This window comes from Athene noctua, chromosome 11 (genome assembly GCF_965140245.1).
Source record: "Athene noctua chromosome 11, bAthNoc1.hap1.1, whole genome shotgun sequence".
NCBI classification, from domain to species: Eukaryota; Metazoa; Chordata; class Aves; order Strigiformes; family Strigidae; genus Athene; species Athene noctua.
The window spans coordinates 22,424,305-22,447,533 of NC_134047.1; the positions used below are offsets into that span (position 1 = coordinate 22,424,305).

At 37.9% G+C, this 23,229-nt stretch overlaps 1 long non-coding RNA gene across 1 annotated transcript; it reads right to left on the reverse strand.

Annotated features, from left to right (window-relative positions):
* Nucleotides 1-634: 634 nt before the first annotated feature.
* LOC141964798 (uncharacterized) lies at nucleotides 635-18,191 on the reverse strand. The gene is made up of 7 exons (XR_012634387.1): nucleotides 17,882-18,191; nucleotides 16,013-16,171; nucleotides 13,951-13,989; nucleotides 12,228-12,397; nucleotides 7,880-7,968; nucleotides 6,748-6,876; nucleotides 635-5,531 (listed from the first exon to the last, which is right to left on the reverse strand). It is a non-coding gene; the product is annotated as an uncharacterized LOC141964798 (long non-coding RNA).
* Nucleotides 18,192-23,229: the final 5,038 nt, after the last annotated feature.

Here is a 23,229-nt window from a genome sequence, read left to right on the forward strand (position 1 = left end):
GGGGCAGCCCCTGAGCAGCGGAAAGCAACAAGTGCCCAGCCCCGGCGGCAGGCCACACGGTTTGGAAATTCTTCGCTGAAATAAGGTCAGGTGCAGCCCTATTTCTGTACTCGGCACTGAATTTCAAGTATTTCTACATACAGATATTTTGGAGAGAATGCGAAAAAGCTGGCGTGAATAAAAGGTTGCAAAAGCGGGGACTAGAAATCCCACATGAACTGGTACAGCTACTTCTAGCTTCAAAAAAAAAGATGAAGGCACCTCGACTAGGCAGCTGGGACTGTCTTTGTTTCATTATTGTACAGTTCTAACACATTAAAGACATAGGTTTTGCTATTTAAAATACATTCTTGCCAGTATTACTGGTCTCAAGAATACAATTAACAAAAAAACCCCACCAATACTGATAGTAAATTGGAAGAAACTCCTGGTAAAGTCACAGTATTTCCTTCACTTTTTTTAATCATTTTGAGTATGCCTGTGTGAATACCACCATCTCTACCCAAGTTGTTCTTTTACTAGAACATTGGTAGGTCTAGCAAAAAAAGAAAAAAGGAAAAAAGTATCCTAAAGAATTAGCATGACTATACCTTAGTGACCACATCAGTAAAATTGCCTTTACATTTACATTTGAAGTTACTTTTGTTCATGAACAGCAGGATTCAGTTGCCTAAATGTCTAATAGGATAGCCAAAATGGATATGGCAGGTATGACAACCTACAGAAGACTTGCCCTCCTCTAAAACAGCATCAGGACATCAGATGGAATGCCAAAGAGCATCAAAAACAGCACCTAGCACCCCTGTTTATGTACCAAAATCAAAATAAATCTCATTTTGCACTACACAACTATAATTTGCAGCTAAATACCAAGTTAACATATTCTTTTTTCTTCCAGAATTCTTAAAAGATTCTTACTCCTGGACTTTCACCTCTTTAGCACAGAACTCTCCCACATTTGATGCTCCTCCCTTTTTTTTTTTTCTTTTAAGGGGCAAACAACAGAATAGTGGGGTAAAGCTGTCCGTAACACGCCATGCACCAAAGTAAATATGGTATTGAGAACGTTCTAATCGGTTCTTCCAGCTCTAGCAAAAAGATAGGCATTCTAATGAGAAAATAATTTCAAACTGATCAACACAATTAAGAAATGAGAGGAGAAAATACCCCAAAAAAAGGTAATCACAAAACAATACCTGGGGCAATGGTGAGAGAGAACCTCACAAGGTGATACATCAGAAAAATAGAACTACAGAGAGATTAATTATCCCTTTCTTCAACAAAATCCCATCTGTGCTGGATTCTGTCTTCTGGAGTAATATCAAGGGAAATCTCAAAAGCAAAATGAGCATAAAATAGCAACAAGCAACAACAAGGCTATTGCCAACAGCGTGACACAACATTCAACATCAGACCCAACATGCAAATTTGCAGAGCGAGGCAGCAATTACAAGGAAAATCAATCCAAAGCACTGGTCAGAAGCACAGAACAAAAAAACCCCACCAAGACACCAAGATCACAGGAATCCAAGTATCAAAAAGTACAGTAGTGAATCACAAAGAATGCACAAAAGCCAAAACACCGCTCTGTGTATCAATTGAAACTGTTTATACTTGATGGGGAAGTAACACATCACACCATGATACCTAGCAAACAACCAGAAATGCTCCTTACCCTTCAGAACACAAAGATTTCAAAGAATTACAGAGCTGCTCTGCTCTCCAGGCAAGAGGCAAACAACCAAAGCACAATGTTTGGCAGATGGCATATTCAAAAAGGTATTCCTTAATATTACTGTTGTTGTTAGAAGTGACACCAGATTATTTTAAGCAGTTTTTTCACAGTTTTCTTTCACATACACCTGCCTGATGTTAATATTGATGACTTGAGGATAAGTGGTTAAGTATACTGGGATCAGTGCCCATCCATGTGGCTGATGTCCTGCAACTCTTCATCTGCCGGAGACTAAAGAGCAGAGAACAAGTCTGATGAGGAAAGCTTCATTCTTTGTGAAACTTTATTCATTTCAGTTTAAGCAGCATGAGTGCATACCTTCCAGATAGCTCTTCTCTTGCCAGCATCATGTATATTTGACAGGATTGCCTTCCCTCTTTCTCCTGTTCCTTTTCAAAGGAGTGGTGGAATATCAAATGGAACACTCAAATTCTGTGATCACTTTCAGGTCGGTAAACAGAGCGAGAGGTCAACAACCACCAGAGTTTGTTAAATTATGGCACTACTGGAGGCTAAGAAGTGACAGGAACAAAAGCAATTCACTGACAAATTTCACCGACACATTAGGATCTGACTTTCTGGGGTCAAAACACTTTGATAGACTGGGATCTAAACAGATGTGCTCACAGCCTTTCTGTATGTTTCTTAAGATAACAGAGGGAGAACCACATTCACTTATTTCTGACAGAAATTTGAAAATAAATGGGTGATAGTAGGATGCTTTTACTTAACATGCCCGTGGAGAGAACAGCGGGTGAGACAAGTAAAAGCAACAGCATTCTTCCATGCTTCATCCCCCGGTGATGCCAGAACAAGGTGCTTCTTCAAGCTGGCTGTGCAGATGTTACCAATATGAACATTTAGCTTCCTTGGGCTTTATTCAGCAACAGAATTCTCAACACTGATATGTACAAGCGTTGTTCTAGGCTGTCTGCAGTCTCAGAAGCCATTGTAAGGCACGTTTGCAAGAAGTCCACATTCAGAAGATCTTTGGATTCTTTTTAATGAGTTCTGGGGCCAGTGATTTCAACTACCCATGAAAAATTCCTCTGCCAGCATTAGATGATTTAACGGTTGGGAGATACGCCCTCAGTACGTGCTAGGTCCAGACTTAAATGCCCACGGGAAGTAAACCTAGTGAAACTTACACACTTTGGATATTTGGTTACATTGGGGAGAAACAAAATAAAACAAAAACAAACAAACAAAAAAAGGGCATTGTGGCTGAAGATTAGAGAATACCAGCTAGGATGGCAGCTGAGTTACAGAGCCAAGAAAAAATGCCAGCTTTGGAGCCACCCTTCCTTTTTTCTCCGGCAGGAAGCTGTACCTATTCACTAAATACTTGCAAGGAACAGGAAGCAAAATGAGGCCTGAGTAGGTTTCTGGCTTCTCTACTAATGTACTTGCATAGGAAAGCCAATACAGCCTGGGCACAACAGAGTTGTGAAGAGGAGCATGGAAAGTGCCAGGATGCAGTTAAGGCATGGAGCTGTTGCAAGGAGAGCATTCTGATTTATATAAAAGAAATGCCGTATTTTCACCTTTCCAAAAACCTTAAGATTCTGGATTTGGCTTACAGTTTCACATATTACCTAATACTAAGGACAAGAATCATTTAACATAAATGTTAAAATAATATGCTTGAGACTTTTTGAAAAATGGGCAATCTATCCAGGACTTCAGTATCTTTAATTTGTTTGTTAGTGGCAAGGTAGTCAATTTTCCATGGCTTCATTTATTTTCATTATTTACAAAAAAACAGTTACAAAGAAAGCCACTGCATTTTTAAAGGCAAACCCTTTCAGTTGTTAAGAACAACAAGCCAACGAAGGAAGACAAAGTGAAAAAGAAAGAAGGGACATTGGAATGGGCTCATAAACTGAGGTTGCTACATTAATAGTACTTCAGTATTTGATGCATCTTGGGATAGCGAGAAGCCAAGTGCCTTGGTTATGTTTGTACAAGGGTGCCAGTGTCTGCGAGACTAGTCTGTGCCTGAGAATAGAACCTTCCCTTCTACCTAGTTCTGCAGGTAATTGCTGGAACTAGAATCCAGATTCTTACTACACAGTTCAAAATTGTAGGTAATTTGTTTTCTTTCTTTAAATATTGGCTCTTTAAGGGGGAAAACAAAGCAATGTCAGTCAGGGGACAGCAGGCTTCACATGCTACAATGCCCTGAAGAATCTTCATAATTACAATTAAGAGGAATTCATGGTCCTGCTAACAGCATCGAACCGAGAACCACAGCTCACCAGCGTGAGGAGGGAGATCACGACACAGAGAGGAGCAAACATCACAGATAAACGCGTGAGACAAACGGACACTGAGAAGCAAAACCCGTACCTGGCAACAGCTCTCTTTGCCAGGCCTTCCTGAGCAATATGACAAAAATGCAAGCCCTTCCCCCCTTCCCCTTCGATAAGGATTTAAACCATCCTGGGAAGCAAACAAGGAAGAATAATGATTAGCATCCATATTTGTCATTTCCCATGCTGAAATCTGAGAAGAATTTTTTCTCTCTCGTCAGTTTCTTCTGAGGAAGGGCAGCTTTTTGTGTAAGTACTTCTCCTTATTTGGGCACAGGACATACAGTTAATCACAAAAGAACCCTGTGTCCTGACAGATGTGCAATAATTTAAGCAACATTTAGAAGCAGCTATGTGAACTGTAAAATCAGGTATTCACAAAAAGTTGTCATCAATTACACAGTAAACAAACTGGATCTAACACCATGTTTTGTTTATAATTATTGTTTATACCTTTTCTTTGCAATAGCCATAACTATTAGAAAGCACTAAAAGTTCTTTCCTCTGTGTCCCTGCCCACAAGGTCTTACTGATCTCTCAGCATTTGGATCGTCCATTGATCATGCAGCATTCCAAGACACTTCAGATATAGGAAGCACTGGTACTTGGTATTTCTGTAAAGAGATCAGAATTAAATCAGTGGCATGACATACACTCCCCAGTATGCTTGCTAATGAAATAACCCGTATCTAATCAAACTACATTTATATATTTCTTTTATTAGCATCTGAACGTCTGTGCTGCTTCTGAGTGTGTACTCACCAATAGTTTTGGGAGATGATTTTCATGCAAATAACTGAACGTATTAAGACTTTATGGACATAAACTGAATCAGGTTTTGAGATATTTAAAAACCTTTCCACATGCCAGATAGAAAGCAGAAACAACAGAACATTTCGTGGCTATTTTTAATATGTGTTTTTTTAAACAACTGAACGAAGTTTCTGTGACCTAAAAAGGAGGGCCAAAGAAATCACAGGGCTACTGTGGAAGACAAAACATGGCCAGACAGGGCCACTTAAATTTCTCTTGACCCTGCAGTGATCATTTGCAAGTAACCACAGACCAAAACTCTCGAAGGAAAATCCTCTATTTTCCTTCCTACATAATTTTTCCACTGAGTTAATGTCAAACAACTAGGAATGTGGGACTCTAAAATACACATGCGCACACATACTTCTTGGCATACTTAGAAAATTTTTCTACTCATAAAATTATTTTTGTAGATGTTACATGGGGGAAAAAAAAAAGAACACCTCAGAGGGGTAAGTTAGGTTGCAGGCTCTGATATAATGCATGACTGGCAACAGATTTACTTGTATGATAAAAATACACAGGTAATTTTCTTACCTTAAGTAAGGAAAGTCAAAGCACATCGCAACTCCTTTTTATTTAATTACTCTCCCACTTACACTAAAGGTCCCACCTTTTAAATATTTTTCTGCAGGTGATACAGATGTCTTTCTGAACTGTCAGTTTTCTTACTGTAAGAAGAAAAATGTTAACATTTTACAAGACGCTTTTTTTTTTTTTTTCAACTCCATTATGAAGAGAAATGCCTGGTTTTTACTCATCATTTATATCAATTATTGGTGCCTCCTGTACAGAAATAACCCAAAAGGCTCATTTACATAAACTAACTGTAATCACAAAATACTGATCTATCAAGATCTGGGCCAGAAAGACATTGGTAGTTGGCTAACCCATTTAGCAATTTTGAAGAGGCTGATTTTTCAGGCACAGAAAAGTCTTACAGTGTGTTTACAAATCATTCAATTGTTGGGGCAGGGGAAGTCTCCTAGAACACTCGGTTATATAAATGTTTTCGTAACTTCTGGAATAAATAATGTAATTTCTCTGTACCTCATGCTATTTGTACATGAAACCTATCACAGCACCTTTCCATGAAGCTTTAATAAGTTTGAATTATCAGGTGGTAGAGGGAGGGGAACAGAAACCCCAGGGTCTCAAAGGAAAGGTGCTTTCTAAGAGGGAAGTACTAATAGAACTGCTAACAGTCGTATTTTTCATGCATCAGTGGAAATTTGGTTGCATTATTATTCACGATATAGTTTGGAAAATTATTGTCATTTTAAAAAGTTTACATTGTCAGTAAATGTAAGAAGACAGCTGCTACATGAGAGTTAGCACTCCTTTCTATTACATTACAGAAGTTTTCAGCATGACTGGAAAGCAATAGCTTGATCTTTCACAGTATTCCAGTGCAATCACAAGCCTTGCTGGCATGAAAAAGCCGTATTGCTGAGATGGGCACAGAGCTTTTAGGCATTTATTTTTTCATGTCAGCCATATAAATTCCCTTCACTGTACAGTGAGTTAGAACCTAGGATTCCAGTAATTCCTCTGCCAGTGCCGCAGGGATATCTCCATATTGACTGCAGGGGCTGTTCTTGGCTAAGTTTGGTGAAAACCCTGTTTATATGAGTTGTAGTATCTAAGTGTAAATGACTCAGAAAATGAATAAAACACTGCAACATTTCTCCAGTCTAGAATGACATTAGCAGGTATGTAATATTCCTGAAGAAAACACCCTTATAGTAAAAGGTGGTTTTAGGCTTTTTATTAGTTCACATTACTTAGTGACATACATACTACCAACTGGAATTATAATAATTTGTACTCAGTACCAAGATACAAGATTATATAATATATATGCACAGGTATGTTCTTAATACATACCTGATACTGTCTCCCCTCTGCATAATGTGCATAAGGCTTGGACAGCCAAATTTCTCATATTGAGGTCGTTGGTTAGAAAAATGGTGTCTTGCTGGATCTGGTCTCCTTTATGGCTGAGGATGCATGGCACTATGAAAATGATGAAAAAAAAAAGAGGTTATTAAAAATATACCTAATAATATACTGCAAACTACCTAAAGTGTTAAAGTGAAATACAAAAATAAAGCTCACTATTGCATGCATGATATTGAGGCAGTAACATTAAGACATCTAAAAGTTCTTTTAAGTTCATTTTACTGTCAAACCTTCATCCTGCAAACACAGATAAAAGGGAATTTAAAGCAGCAGCATGCTCTTTGAGCTTTCCCCCCCCCCCCACTGTTACACTGAACAGTACCATAACATCTAATTTTCTATATTGCTATGATTATTTTGAAAATGTTTTAAATTCACGATAGGAATATCTTCAGCATTTTCAATCTTTATGTTTTTAAAAATCAGACCTCCTTGATGGACTGAACTGTCGGAAAGGTCGTTCTTCCTGCAGTAGAACCCTGCTACTCACAAGGACAATGTTCTGCTCTCATTTAGCTGCCTCGTGGTAAACAAGTGCTCTGCAAAAGTTGCGGCTAGAAGCTGCAACAGTTGGCTGGTGTTAGTAAGGAGGATTAAAATGTGGAAGCACATCTAAGGAAACTGCATTTCTAAAAAGTAATGAAAATGAATAAATTTGTAATTATTAGAGGAAAACCACAAAAGCCTTTGGATAAATCAGTATTTTAGGATTTAGCTTCAGAAACAAGAGAAACACACAGACATTTTGGTGAATAATTTAGTCCTGTGTGCTAGTTCACATTTAGTAATAATGTATGAAATAGTCCTAGAATTCTTGCAGCAATGCTGTTAAGAGTTATGCAAGCTGGAGGAGAATAAAGAAAAAATACAGAACAATAATCTTTCTATCAAAGACTCAAGCCACAAAATGTATGTGAATAATCCAAGCAAAAGCTTAGCCATTTACTGGATCTTTGTCAGTTGCTCTGCCACTGGCAAAGCTACAAATCATTCTTAAATCTCCAAACCAGAGCATGAAGTGAAAATGAGCAAAAAATATAGAAAACCAGCAGCATACCTCTCATTCTCTAATTGACTTGGAGTTGAGACATCATCAGAATCTTGTCTTCTCAGTCCATCTTTTGGAATTTGTCCAACCCAGTCATCCTAAGGTAGAGGATCAGGTGGTTATGCAGAGCAAAATGACAACAAATTACAAAACCAGCTCACCAGGCACAGAATGTTACAAGTTGCCTTTGGTGAAAAAAAAAAAAGTGTAAACTGATTTATCAGTTAAAAAAATATATCTTCCATTATAGACACATTTTCAAATGCATAAAATCAATTTATCTGAAAGACTCAGTAGAAAAAATCTCTTTACATATTTGGATAATGCAGAAAACACACCTCTAGGCTAAAACAGAACCCACCCTTGTGAGTCTCTGCACAATTAACTAAACCAGGTATTAAGGGTCTTATCAAGGCCTGGAAGTTTTGTTGAGTCTTCTATGATTAAACATTTCAGAAAGCTTCCACTCCGTAAGTACAGAGGATTTACCAGCGATTTTTGCAAAACTGAGTGAAAAATAAACTAAACACAGTGATCAGCCATTAAGATCAAGTGAATATTGTCGTTTAAAGACTGGCTGCTGTCTTGCCAAACAGAGGAAGAAGGAAAACAACATGAAGAAAGAAAATATTCTATATTGTTCATAACATGAATAGGTGATGTTCGTTTGCTAAAGGTGTCTTTGTTTAAACCTACAATGACCTGAAGTAATTTTCAAAACAAGGAACCCTGAGGAGAGAAGCCCGTTCAGGGTAGTTCCTCTGCAGGAGCTGATGCCATCCAAGTGCAGATTTCGGTTTCCTCCTTTGCCTCTCAGCTTTGGCGAGGGCTCTGCAGAGCCATACGTGCACTAGCCCGCCTTGCTAGCACCAAAGCAAAAGCTCAATTACCAACGGGCTTTTTACAAGCTCACGTTTTCATGCCCACCACATGTAGAGAGATAAGGCAGGCAGAAATGTCCCTCGCACTGCCTCTGGGCTGCAGCCTGCAGCATGAGAAAGTACCAAGTATTGCAGTCCTTACCCAAAGCAGTTCCTTTCACAGTAGGTTTTCTTCCCTAACAAAGTGTGCAGAATTTGGTCTAATTCACACCTTGAAAATGGTAGCATCAGTTGAACGAAGTTCAGAATTAGTTAAAAATTAAACAGCACCATCTCCTGGTGAAGGTAGGCTCACGCCTCATTGCTTTTCCCTACTGCATTTCCAAGATCTTAATACTTTACAAATATATTTAATAGGAAATAATCTATGAGACTAGATTATTTTCTCAGACAGCCTACATTGTCTTCTTCTCAGACACTACACACTCCTTAACATGCAAAATAATCACTTAAACTACTGAATGAGCAACACACACACACACACACACAAATATATTTCCTTTCAGGTTTCTTTGTATTTCACATTTCCCATTCTGTTTTTGAAATCCATTTATCCATCTGTTCTTGTGATATCCACGCGTTTAAGTGATAATCTCTACTATAAAGAAGTTCTTGCCTAGTGAAGAGACACAGCAGAGTGTGAACCTAGCTGAAAAGGCAGCGTCTGGCCCTTTGGGCACCAAAGTTCAAATCCCAGCTCTGTCACAGATCACCTCTGTAATCCTATACATGACTCTGTTCTGTCTCACAGGAATGTTGCAAAGGTCCCAATGAAATATTCTGTTACAAAGGTGTTGTAATTTAATTTCAGATTTGATTTAGGCAGTTCCTCCTTTCTAGAATAAAGTAATAAACCAGGAAATGGTTAAATATTCTAGCCCCAAACCTAACTCAGTTGTAGGCGGTGAATTTTAAACAAACATGGCTAGAACTCTGCCAGCAATGCTTATGTTATGCCCTACCAGCAGTTAGGTACTATTATTCATAGATGATGCAGCTGAGACATGACAAAGATAAACAGCACATTTGGTACAGCCATATCCTTCTGATTATCTACACTGATTCCCCTACCCCCTCCCTCCAAAAGTGTCATTGGAAGTCATCGCTCACAACACAAAAAGGCAATGAGGTCACACTATTGCAATTTAACCCATTCTGTGAATTTTCATTCCACTTCCAATTGAATAAAATGTATTGGAAACAAACACTTCTAATTTTCATGAAGTTTTCATTTTAGACTCTGGGCCTGCAGAACTGCATGGCATTTATTCACAAAGGGTCAGATTCTCAGCTACTACCACCTGGTTTGTCTTAATTGATTTGTGCAATTACACTGCTCTGCACCAGCTGGTGGCCACATACATCTTCATTACAAAAATAAGCCTGATTTCTTGTCTCTAAAGTAAACAACATAGATCAAAGCTTTACTAGGCCTCTCTACCCGTACTCTGACACACCTCGTACTTGCAAAATTTACTTTTGCACATATAGAAATAGAATATAGGAAGAGACTAACTCAGGCCACCTAACACACCGAGAACAGCCAGCAAAAGTATAAAAAACAGTAAAAGCATAAAGAAAAAGTATGCAAACAGTGTAAATACCTGAAGTACTAGCAATCCATCCACGTAACTTTTAGACAGCAGCATCTAAGTCATTAATTTGAACTGGAGCAGAGTCTGTGGCTGCACTTGCAGCAGCAAATAACGTGGACTAACACAAGTGAGAGCCCACCCTGGCACCTCACGCACTCCAGAAGGGTTGGCTTTTCAGCAGATCTCTAGTTTGGCCTGGGCACTGAATGTCCTCAGAGGCTGAAGGATATATCCTGCTTAGTGTAACCTGCAGGGAATCAGCGTGTGTGCTCCCAGGCTGCTCTGAGGCATGAACCACAGCACATGAAGTGGGACCAGGAGGGTACCTACCTGCGAGCACACATCCAGTCTGAACACCCCTGCCTCCCTGAAAGGATGGCTGATTTTTTTAAAAATGAATTTACACTATGAGTGCATACTGCTGGGTTGTGCATTTTTATCAAAAAGCACTTTGTGGCTTGTTTGTTTAAAACTTCTGCCTGATTTCACGTTGCCTAGTTCTTACATTCAAAGCAGGGAATAGTAATTTCTCACACAACCTCTCCTCATAAATTATACCACTGACTCTGAAGTTCTAGATGTACCTTGCTTGCTGAGACAGGGGCTCAAAATTACATTCGGCAACCAAAATGTAGGCGTAATTAAGATTCACACAGTGGTACTACAATGTTCCTTGTATTGTTTTCAGTTTATTCCTGAAATCTGTAGCAAACCAAACTTTTTCAGAAAAATACTACTCTAAATGCCCCTTCTGAGTTCTAATTTCTCATTTAGAGATGACTGCCAAGTACAAAGTTAAAACTGCTTTTCTCAATGCATTAGTTTGCATTTATAAACAAAAAAATGTCATTTGTCATTTTCTTGTCCATTTAATCATTATTATATGTTCCTTCTGTACTTGTTCACAGTGAGGCTTATTTTTGACTCCTGAGTATTATGGTATCAGCAGCAAAATGTGTCACCTTACTAGCCCTGCCTTTTGCCTGTTCTTTCATGAACACAAATCCTTATGGAACTTTGCTGATAACCCTCATACAAATGAAGAACCTTCAAGACAAACAGCTAGTGCTTTGTCTGGTGAAGTGTAATTAGGAACATACAGAACTTTAGGCATGGCTCTGCAGCAGCTTAAACACCAGAAGTCTGGGCAATCTACCAAATTCTTCCTCTCTGACTGGGAACTCCTGCCCCTTTCCTTGCATGGACACTGGTACCAGTAAGAGCATTCAGCGACCTAGTTCACCAGCTGATCAGGCTGAAAGTAGCTCGCCCAGCAGCTGGAACAGCACCGCGACGATGCAAGGGAAGAGCTTGTAGCACGTGGTTTGAGCCCAGATCCAAACCACCTCTCTTTTCAATGCTGGTCTGCTAACTGGTCTAAAAGGAAATACCCCTTTGAACATAATTTAAAAATATTTTGGTCAATGGCCAAGACTCTTGTCAATGGCCAAAAATCTTGTCAATATTTATTAGTCTTATCCCTTTTTTCTTTTTTTTTTTTTAATTTCTGGAAAGAAAGCCAACACTTAATAGCAAATAAATCAGCAAGCCAGATTTGGTAGTCTTGACTTAAATTAGTAAATGTACTTACCAATCTTTAAAGCTTGCCTGCTTAGCCCTGAAGAAGGGAAGCAACACTTCAGAGTGAAGTTCTGCATGCAGGGGTAAAATGCTGAGTAACTGTTAAGTGCTCTGGTAAGACGCTTTGTTTTAAATTGTGTAAGCAGTGGTTTGGGTGTAAACAATGTTGTGGCAGAGGAGGCTATATGGCAAGCTTGTTAATTTAAATATCCAGAGGTTAATAATTAATCAGAGTACCAGACTTATTTTGCTTTACTTCCATTCTGATTATAAAAAAACCCTGCATCCATGGTAACTTACCCAGCTTTTTCACTTTTACAGTAGTAGAAAGAGTAAAATATTACAACTATGATAACCAGTGCTACTGCAGGAAGAATAGTTACTAAAAATCAAATCTAGTGTTCCAAAGGTGGTTACATTTGGGGCCCATGTACCAATACTCCTTCCAGCCCACTCTGAAGTAATCACATCTGCAAATAAAAATTTTTAATTTTAGTAACATTATTTTAATTTAAAAATAAGCAATATCAAAAGTAAAATACTTTGCTGCATAATTATTTATTATTGACTACTACAGGGGACAAGAGATTCTATAGCTTTCCTGCTTGTCTAAAGATGTTACTTTTCTTAGTAATACACGTCTTATTCTCGATTCAATACAAATGCCCTCTGCCAGGCTCGGGGTCAACCAAGTCCAAGTTAACATTCCAGTAAATCCAAATGATAAGTTTTGTTGAGAATAGGGTATGTTACCCAAGTCATGGCATGATTCAGGTCAAAGATCTTTTGCCAGCTGTAAGCATGGCAAAGCTTCTGAATTTCCAGAATAGACTGTGCAGATATAATTGAAATGTCACATTGCCATCTGTCATTATGATGCTGACGTACCTTCCATGAAAAAGCAGCAACACAGCCCATGGTCGATTCACAGAGTATGTCCCCTCTGCTTTTAAGAGTAAGATTTCTAATGGGATAAGAATATTGCTTTTTTTAAAAGCTAAGTTATTTTAATTAAATCTGGCCTTCTTTTTTTCCCCTCCCCAAGCATTACTTCCCCTGCTAATACAAAGGATGTCACTAGAATGGAATGTCCCCAGCCATTCTCATGATGGGATGTTCATCATTTGTTGACACAAACAGTCTGAATTTGGGTAACCTTTTCTGAAACTTTGACCTTGATTTTCCCTACTGAAATTTCTTTTCTTGATGCAATTTATATGCAATATTTGTATTGCCCTAGATATGATTTAGAATACATATTTATAGTTTCAAGACTGTAGCATTCTATTCCTTTGGAGTTGCACTAACATTTAGACAGGAGGCTAGCTGCATGTTCATAAACAACAGAGAAATTGCCTTGAATCCAGCAGGTAAACAGATGAGCTTCATAATACTGCCCTGGTATTTTCTTGCTAATTTCCTGTCAAGTTTAAGGGTCAAGCTCTAAGTAAAATACAAATATACTAGATACAGGAAGAAGATTTTCTACTCAGATGATAAGATTATTTTTTTTTTTTAGAAAAAGGAAAGACACAACTACATAACAGAGACTAGGATATTAAGATATCTGATTTTTTTTTTTTTTAACTCCGAAGAAATTTTTACCAACCTGGAAAAAAATTAACTTGCCATTACACAGCATAATTCAGTTCTAAAGTAACATCCCTGAGACCATAGCAAGCATGTGAAAATTGAGGATGATAGTGATTACCTACATTATGAATTACATGGCCTATATATGCTCTAAAAAAGAAAATGCTGCACTCATATCCCAGATTTGATGCTTTGTAGCAGAGTTACGAGCTTATGTAGATTGTGAATGAAGATCAACATCTACTTTCATGAAGCACACTGCAGGGTCTAAATTTAGGTCATCATTAATAATATATTTGATAAGCTGCATTTACATAGAGTGTATTTAAACCAACCAACCAACCAACTCACCCCACCCCCTGCTGCAAAAAAGGTTTTTTGTTTTTACATTGACAAGAAATATCAGTAGCACAGAAGTTGTCTGTATTACCCAGGCAGTCCTTAAAGTCCTCAACTCCAGTGCAGTTGGCTGTAAAATCAAACAAAACAAATATTTATTTAATGCAGTTATACAGTAACATACTGTTAGTGGGCTGTATTTCTAATTATATCAGAAATTTAAGTTTCATATGACGTACTTTGTAGATAATGCTAAATCCTACTTTCCAGAGACTTGCTTCTTCAAAATTGTGAAGTTATTTGAGAAATGAAGGTTCACCTGCTTAAATTAGTTTACTCTGAATTTGAACTCATCTTCCAGTTAGCCAGTAGATTGTACAGCTTATATTATTATGAATTTTATTGCATCATTTAAGCATGGTTCTATCTGAATTCCACTGTGTATCATCTCTGGAATACTGGCAAAGGCTAAAAGTCATGAAACCCATTTGTGACTCAAGCCTTCTAATTATAATCCAAATTAAAACCTTTATGTGTGTTTTGCATTAAAATTATTCCTTATTTTGGTCTACAAAAGGATTTGTTTCGCATTAATGTCAGTTCTCCTCCATCCCTTTTACTGTGTAAACATTGTGGGCTGTAAATTATGTTCCAATAGTTGAGTGCTTAAAGTGCTTCACAGGCATACGGCTGTCTAAAAATAACCTCCTCATCAGCAACCTTAATCAGACACCCAAAGTCACCATGTTTGGCACTCAAACCCTATATTTTTTGCTACCTGTTCCTTTCCTATGCAGGACTGGACTCAGTCTGAATGCCATACTCATCATTCATACCAGCAAGCTACAAGCTGACCCAGAGGGTGTGGTGCAAAGCCACTGAAGTCTCTGATTTATGGAGATGTACCTGAAATCTTGACCTATAACGTACAACCAAACAAGAAAGTACAGGACACCACTGGAGACATTGAGAGAGAAACTTAAAACCAAGATGACTGTCCATTGCACAGCAAAGCACCATGATGATATTAAAAAAAACCCAAAGGTGAAAGATCTAAATACCAACTTTAATGAATATACTTTATCTTTTAGAGAAGGTTAATTTGTAAGTTAAAGCTAAGTGCAGGCTTGCATCAAGGAGGGCAAGGAGTTCAGCATATTCTAGCACCAAGCTAGAATATTTATTTGTAACTAGGAGAAATAAATACTTCAAATCATAGCGCTGACCACACCAAGACTACTACTTGCAAATTAATGATAATTCTAACTAGGATTTTGCTAGTGACCCAACTCAGTGCTGTTTCATTTGTGATATCTAAACATAGCACAACTGAAAGTTGTAGTTCTCCTTCAGATGTATTTTTTAAATAAAAAATTCCCTAAGGTAAGTAGGGAAGGAATGATCAGAACCAGATGGAGACGCTTTGATAGGACAAAAAACCCCCCCTCCAAGTTTCATTTTAAGAGTATACCTTCCATACACATATCCATCTGGAAAGAGAAGAGATATAAGGTAAAAATCTGACTACACAAAATGGGGAGATGAATTTGGGGTAAAAAGAGCCAGATAGAAAAAAAAGCACAAACATATTTTGAAGACTAAGAAGGAAGGATTGCTTTATCAGACTAAAGAGACTAAACTGTGCTTGCCAGTTGTTTTCTTCCCTTCATCATAAGATGAGAATGAGAAGGGAACAAGAAAGTCAGTATCCCAAGTAACAGCCCAAAAGTTTATCTTCCTACCTGGGAGTTTCTGATTCTCTGCTGGAAGCATCTTCTTCCAAGCCTGGATTTGATGTTTGCACCATGAGTGCTGATGTTTGCACAATTTTCTAATTGGCCCAGCAACACCTCAGGACTGTCCTGAAATTGTGTCTCGTCAAAGAACAGAGGAAGACATCACAGACAGGGATGTGATGTCTTTTCCCATTACACTGTCTTCCCTAGATCACTTTTTAAAGGCTTACTAGAACCTTCCCTGTTCACCACTACAAAAGTGAGCATCTATCCCAGCTAGTGCTGAAGTATTTTGTTGTCACTGATACTGTTGAAATAATCCACAGTTAGTTAGGAATGGACGATGTGATCACAGCTCCCACACAGCAATCCAAGGCCTCTTCTCGTACTGCCAATTTATTTCCCCTTTTCACCTACCCCAGTAAAAGTTGGTTTCTGTTTCCTCCACGAGTCCCTCACACTGTTGTTTCCCACCTTTCCTCCTTGATTGTCCTCCTCTCTGGGGTCTGCAGTACTTTTAATCTTCTCAAGTTCTTTTTATTCTTCCAGAAGTGCCAAGAATCCAAGTGGAAGTAACTGTATCAGGGAAAAATAACAAATAAAATCTGGAGAGCTATCAAAACATAAATGCGATTTAAATGTCATCCTAAACTCTCTCAGACTACACTTTAATGCAGCCTTCCTCTATCTGTATTAAAAAGCTCTGTCTTGGCAATCTCCTAAATATAAAAACTTTTACCTCTACCTATAAAGTGCTGTTTATAATGTGTAAATACTGGAATGAATTAAGATGGCGAAACTAAAAAAATCTGATGTTCACAGTAATTAAACTCTTCCTACCTCTGAAACCAATGGTTTCCTGACCTATGACTCGCAGCAATCTTCTAAAAACATAATGAAAGCTGTATTTGAGACACGAGAAAAACACCAGTGTACGTAACACAGGAAGCTGTACTCAGCTGGCAGGAAGAAGACTGCTTTGCTGACCTACACCGTATTTTTAAACTTTGGTTTCTGGGGCTCCACATACAGCTTGCGTATTGTAAATTGTAGGTCAAGACACATAATCCACAATCCAGTGATACAAATATTTGGTGTGAAAACTGAACTGTATTCTTAAAAGTAGTTAAGGATGCTTCAACGCTATTTTATTTTTTAGTTGACAGCGTGATGCTTGGATGTGAGTTCCAAATCACCAACTACACAGTCATATGTGGACTGTGAGTAGAGTATTTGTGAGTCATTTTGTATAATCGTAAAGAAACTGTCCTGCTTTGTCATAACAGCTGTTTTCTGCATCAACACCTACTGGCTATTCTGTTTCTCTAGGACTTGAGAAAGATGAATTTATAAAGGGCTTCTCCTATGTCTCTGCTTGGAAGTTCTTTCCACTGATGTACTACATGCAGACATCTAATTCTGCAGTAAAGGGTTTTGTAATTTAAACTCACCAAATTGTGCTGAGCTGTCTTTGGTCTTGGTTCAGTCACAAATGACTGACTTATAACCTGCTTTACTCAAACTCATCTTAGCAAGCATTATCAATTACAATATACAGCAGTGATAGCTAATTAAGTTATTTATAGTAGTTCCTACTAGAAACCTTACTGCACAGGAAGTATTCCAAATGCACACCACTGGTGTCATAGGATTAATTCAACAGCCCACTGATTCCCTCAATTAATCAAAGTTAACCCCTTTGAAGTATTACTCAGTATTTTTTTGGTCAATGAAAGAAAAAAAAAAAACCACGAAGAGGAGAAAAATTGAGAAAACACCCTTATTTCATTGTAAATATGACTGATGAATGCAAAATAAATAATAGTAAATGTGTACAATATTATAACAACTTCATTTTACAAATTAGATACAACTGCCCAGAGCGCAAAACTCCTCCAGGGAAGGGGGAGTTTAACAAACACAGCTAGAGAGGAATTTATTTCTCTAGTTACTCTATGTCCTGTAATCATTTGCAATAGCTCTAAAGTAGCACCAAATATGAGGAAAATCCACACGCAGGGAACATGCACACTAACGCTACAGTCTTAGATCAATAGACAGGAAACACAAAACAACAAATGCCATGACAACAGCATTTCTCTGCTGTTCTTCATCTTTTCTGGGCTGGAAGGGATGCATTTGTTAGGGCTTTTTTACCCTAGAATGTTTGTTTATTCAATTTCAGAGCTGATCTGCCCTCAAGACCACCTCCTACATAGTACTTGGTTTTATAGACTCACGTTGCTGAATTGTTTTTCCAATATAAAAGCATCTATGCACATTTACCTGAGGATGACTGGCATCACAGTTATTTCTCTCATCGCCTGACTCCCCCAATGGAAACTCTTACTACTTTTGTACTCCTTACACAACTGTTGTTTAAGTGTCGAGACAGCCTATTCCTCCATGCCAATGACTTCAGAAACTGCAGGACTAAGGGAGAAGAGAGTAGGAGGGAGAAAAGGAGATCTGAACAAGGTGCTGAACAACAAATCTCTATTATTTAATTCTTCATTATTAAAATATTTACAATTATTTATTTCCTGGGCCATTTCTTTAAAGCTATGAATAAGCTAGAGAGCAGGAGTTTGGTAAGACACCCTGTGAGATGAACACTTAAGTTTTTTATTTGCTTTAACTGTCTTAACTATTTATTCTGATAAGCAGGAAGCCTTTAAACCCTGGAGGAATGTGGTGGGGCACAGGAGGAATATATACTCGGAAGACTCCATATGGTGGGGGAAGTAGCCTCAGCTGCTCCATGTACTCTGACCATCAGCTTGAGCCAAGCTGCAAATTAGAGAAAGGGAAAGGAAGATTCCTCCATCCCTTTGTTTGAGACTGAATGTAGCTTTGGAAAGGTGTGCAGGGCACGCTGGTCCTGAAGCTAACAAACAGGGGTGAGACAGGAACTAAGGAATCCTGTAATTGTATGTGCATCTACTATTACGTTTTTGTGGGTTAACTTTTCTCTTTTGCAATTGTGTTTTCTTTCTGAGAAAAGACTAGAAAATGCCCCTCTGGCAAGGAAAAACTGACACCTTAGTACACCCCCCCACTGTCATCTTGCCTTTTTATTATTTAAAAAGGCTTTTTAAAAATTCTCAACATTTGCTGCACAACAGGATCCTAAGTATGTGATGGCCTCTGTGTGAATGATTTGACATCCTGAAGAACTATACAGGAAGAAATGCAGATACACCCAAAGTTTGTCAAAGATTAACTGCACTGGAGTTTAAGTTAGCACAAGCATTGTTTTTTAGGATGGTGCCTGTGAAATTCCTCCCTAACTGATAAAATCCCAATGCGAATTTCTTCATTTGACAGGAGCTAGGTGCTTATGAAAGCATGCCAAATGCAGTTACATTAACAGCAAAAGGTAAACTTTAACCTTTACTGTTCAAAGGATAAATAACGATCTGTAAAAAATCAATGCCTAGCACATTCTTGAAAGAATACTGCTTTGGCTGAAAGCCCAACAGCATTTCATTTTACAGCAGATGATAAGGCTGATCCTTAGCCCGCCAGGAGACTGCTTTAGAAGAGACCCCAGAATCACACTCACAAGAACAGAGAAATTAACATACACCTCAGTAGAAAAAAATTGTCTGATCCTTCTTCAGAGGTAAGGCAGAAGTGGGAAGTATCAGTTCATACAAATGCTTTGTTCTAGTTGACAGAAAATTTCCCCTCTGGTTCAGCTCACAGCTGCTGAATGCCAGTACTTGAGGTTGTGTGACAAGCGAACACCTTTACCTAAGGCTTTTAAATTTGATTGAGACAAAAATGCAGAAACGTAATTTGCAATTTTTACTCTGGTGAGATGTTCTAATGAAGGCGATTATAAACCCCAAACTACTGACTTTCTGTTGTTGGCACTTCACTGAATGCAACAGGTTTGGATCAGGCCTCACGGGAGGGTGGCAGAGGCCATCAGTAGGTTTCTATTTTTAATGACTACTTGGGTAACAACAAATAAAACCCATGCCCATAGGCCTAAACAGCTGTTTGCTTTTCATCTCACAGCATACCTACTTCTTTCTCTTATTGCCTTAGCTTCTGGAACACAGCAACATCAAGGGGAAAGTTACACATTCTACAATTAGAGTCTAGGTAGACTACATCTAGGCTCATTTTACTTGCTCAAATAGAGAGCTACAACTAAATCAAAGTTACTGACCAAAATTAATGGTGGAAGCTGGCCGACTGCTCCTTTGCTTTAATCATAATTCATTTCAGATCTGCTTCAAGATGGCTTTGGAGAACACTCACTGTATCACTGCAGAGGTTCCCAGGGAGGCACAAACAGAAAGCTACCTATTTCTCAGATACTGGTATTAGGACTGCTACAAATAAAGCACAAAAAGTCACCAATGCTTAAAACCATGATAGCTCCAATTTAGAACTATTACCTGATCACAGCAAGGGACACACAAGGCATTTCTTTCAGTTGTTTCAATAAAAGCAGCCTCCTACAACCCGTAACAACAGGGCAAAGAACTAATTGCACCTTGAATAATGATGTTCTGACTCAGCCCCGCAGTAAATGCAGAACTCCCAAACGTGTCCCTTTCACCATTTCTGAGTCAGTGATGAAACTGCCATTTCCCTCTTTTCTCCTTCTACCACTTGTTAGTATGTACTGATATACTTGGGGGTTTTGCAACACAAAATAGATCTAGACATTTGACTTCAAAATGTAAAGAAGTTTCTTGAAATTAAAAAAAAAAAAAAAATTAGTCTAACAACAAGATTTTCCAGCTTGTAGATTTCCTTCTCTTTAGCATTTCAGTTCAGTTTGTACACTTGCTCTGGTCTACAAGAAGAGCACAATACTATGGTAATATAAATAATATGATAACTTCTAGAATAGTTTCAATTACAGTCTTTCTTGACTGTAGCTTACAATCAGCATATATCTGAGCTTCACTTCTCGGAATCCCTGTAATTTAAAACAAAAACTACACACAATCCAGTACATACTTTTTTAAAAGGAGCATTAGTATAGGCTTTGTCGGACACCACTTTCTTTTTAGATTTAAAATACAGTTTCTGTATTTGAACGTGATTCAGAAATACCCCAAACTTTTACTACAGGATAACTATACTGATGCATTAAAAAAATCTTCACAATATTTCCTAAATTATTCAAGAATCATGATAATCTACCATTACAAGAGCCACATTACTTATTCACACAGTTTTTCTTCTTTGAAGTAGTTACACTGTAGGTTACACCATGTATTACATTATTTACAACCCTTGGATTAGCAAATTACATTACCTGGAAGATTATCATGGAGCCACACTGAGGTAAATATATTTGCTATCTGCCTCATTCTTTTAACAGTATCTGTCATTCCTCCAGCATGGTTAAAAGCCTTCTTTTTTCCAAGTTCTGAGCTACAGCATTCTTTAGAAGAAACTACTAAGAAAAGAAAATGGAAGCGCTTCTCAAAATTTAAGATGCATGAAAAACTGACTGCTGAGCATTAACATCCTGCATGTTACTTTGGTGATTTCTTCCAGCAATGTATGTTTCAGTACTTCAGTGGTGAAGTTTCTTCCCCCAACATTAGTGAAACAGGTGTGACTTAAATCATGTTTACCAATTAACTTTTACATTGCACTTTAGAGAAAAGGAATCAACAGTTTGCCCTACAGATGAGACAACATACAGAAGTTAAACTTAATTTTTAGAAAGTATCTTATCACCCTTTATTTTCAGGTGCTTCACAACAATATGACAAAATAAAGTATCACAATCAGTTTTATGTAAATAAAAAATGAATATCAACAAGTTCCAAATCTCTCTATATCGAATACAATCAATCATAAATAAAAAACATGCACTAAATTAAAACTATTTCTAGATTATAAAATATCATGTGACCCAGTTCTTTAAGACAATAGATTTTTCACAAATATGTAACTTACATCATATAAAAATTACAGAATACATTCTTACTTTTATTATGTTACTGTATTATTGCATTATGAAAGAAAATTTAAGTGACTATTAACGATACATTTGAGAGGCATTTCAAAGGTTTCATTATGAATTAATAAAACTGTGTCTTTCAATACAACCTTCCCTGTGTAGCTGGGTTAATTTTTCATTGCTTAACAGCTTTGCGTACTAGATCTGAAATCTTAAAGAGATCAAGTCAGGCACATATATTTAAAACGAGGACTCACAAACACAGCATAATGTAGATCTGAACTTGCTTTTTTAAAGCCACTGCATAGCACCTTTACTATAAATTATTAATACACAGATGTGGCTACAGTTCCTTGCAGTTATCTGGAACAAGCCATCTGTAGAGTATGATCTAAAATGTGGAGGTTCAGATGTCTGAACTGAAGAGGACAAGCACCTTTTTAGATTTGACAAAGGAACACTTCACAAAATGGCAGCTGAGTAGTAAAGATTCACAGTCACCATTCCAGTATTGTATGAGAGCAGATCAGTAATCTGATTTGGGTGCCTTCATTTCAGCAAATACATTCCAAACTTCTCTATAATAACCTCCATCTTTTTTGGTACCTCTAGCAATTTCTCTTATCGTGTATCTCACATGGGTGGACAAGACAATGACTGACTAATAGAAGTTTATGTTCACAAAGAACTATTATATCATATTCCAGGTTTTACTAAAAAATTCCGTCCCACTGTTAATAAATCTATGCTCTTGGGCAAATACCAACTGAGAGATTGATTATGGTCTTTCTGAAAGCAGAGAACACACCCAGACAGGTTACAAAACTTTTCATACTTCTTTTGTCTCATTTTCTTTGGCTGCAGACAGGGAAACAGTTGTCTCTAGCTGTATCTGTTTCAGTGCCAAAACAGAAGCCTCTAATTTTAGTCCCAAATTTTAGTCCCAGCTTTCAACTGTGTGGGGATATTAAACAAAAACTGAAAACAAACACACAAAAAAATTACCATGTCTTGTAGAGAAGAATGAGAAATCCCAACTGACACAAAAACTAAACTAAAAAGTGGCATCATGAGGCAAACCCTGTACTGGAATAAACCTGTGCTGGCTCACTCCTCTTGTCCACCAAGAAGAAATGACACAGCACAGGGATAGCATTTTATGAGCTCTAGAGCTACATTCCTCATACTGTTCATTCATCAAAGCGGGAGGGAGCAGTAATTTTAAGTTATGTCCCAGAAAACGTATCTAAGACTTCGGAATGATGATTTAACTCTCAGGTATAGTTCTATTACAATTTTGCCCTAAAGAGGAATCTGAGGCTGAAATACAGCCTAAGGACAGCTTTCTAAATCCTGTCCATTTACAGCATGAACTTCTTGTAAGATCGAAGGTTGAAACACAAACTGATTGCATGAAACGTCTAATTCTTGACTGCCCAACCACCAGCGATCTGCAGATCAGACGCTTTCATCAGTTCTGTCATGAGATTTCAGTGGTAATGCCCTTAAAGTATGGTAAGGGCCCAACTAGCTTTTGGCACTGCAGGTCCATTTTCAGGCCTGCTTTTGCCTGGGAATTACAGACATGCTTGTCCCTTAACAGCTACCCAAGGCAGCTTCTCTCCCTGCTCCCAGAAAACTAATTCCTGTGCATAGTTTTCCATTACGTACCAAAAAACATCACCACGGTAAA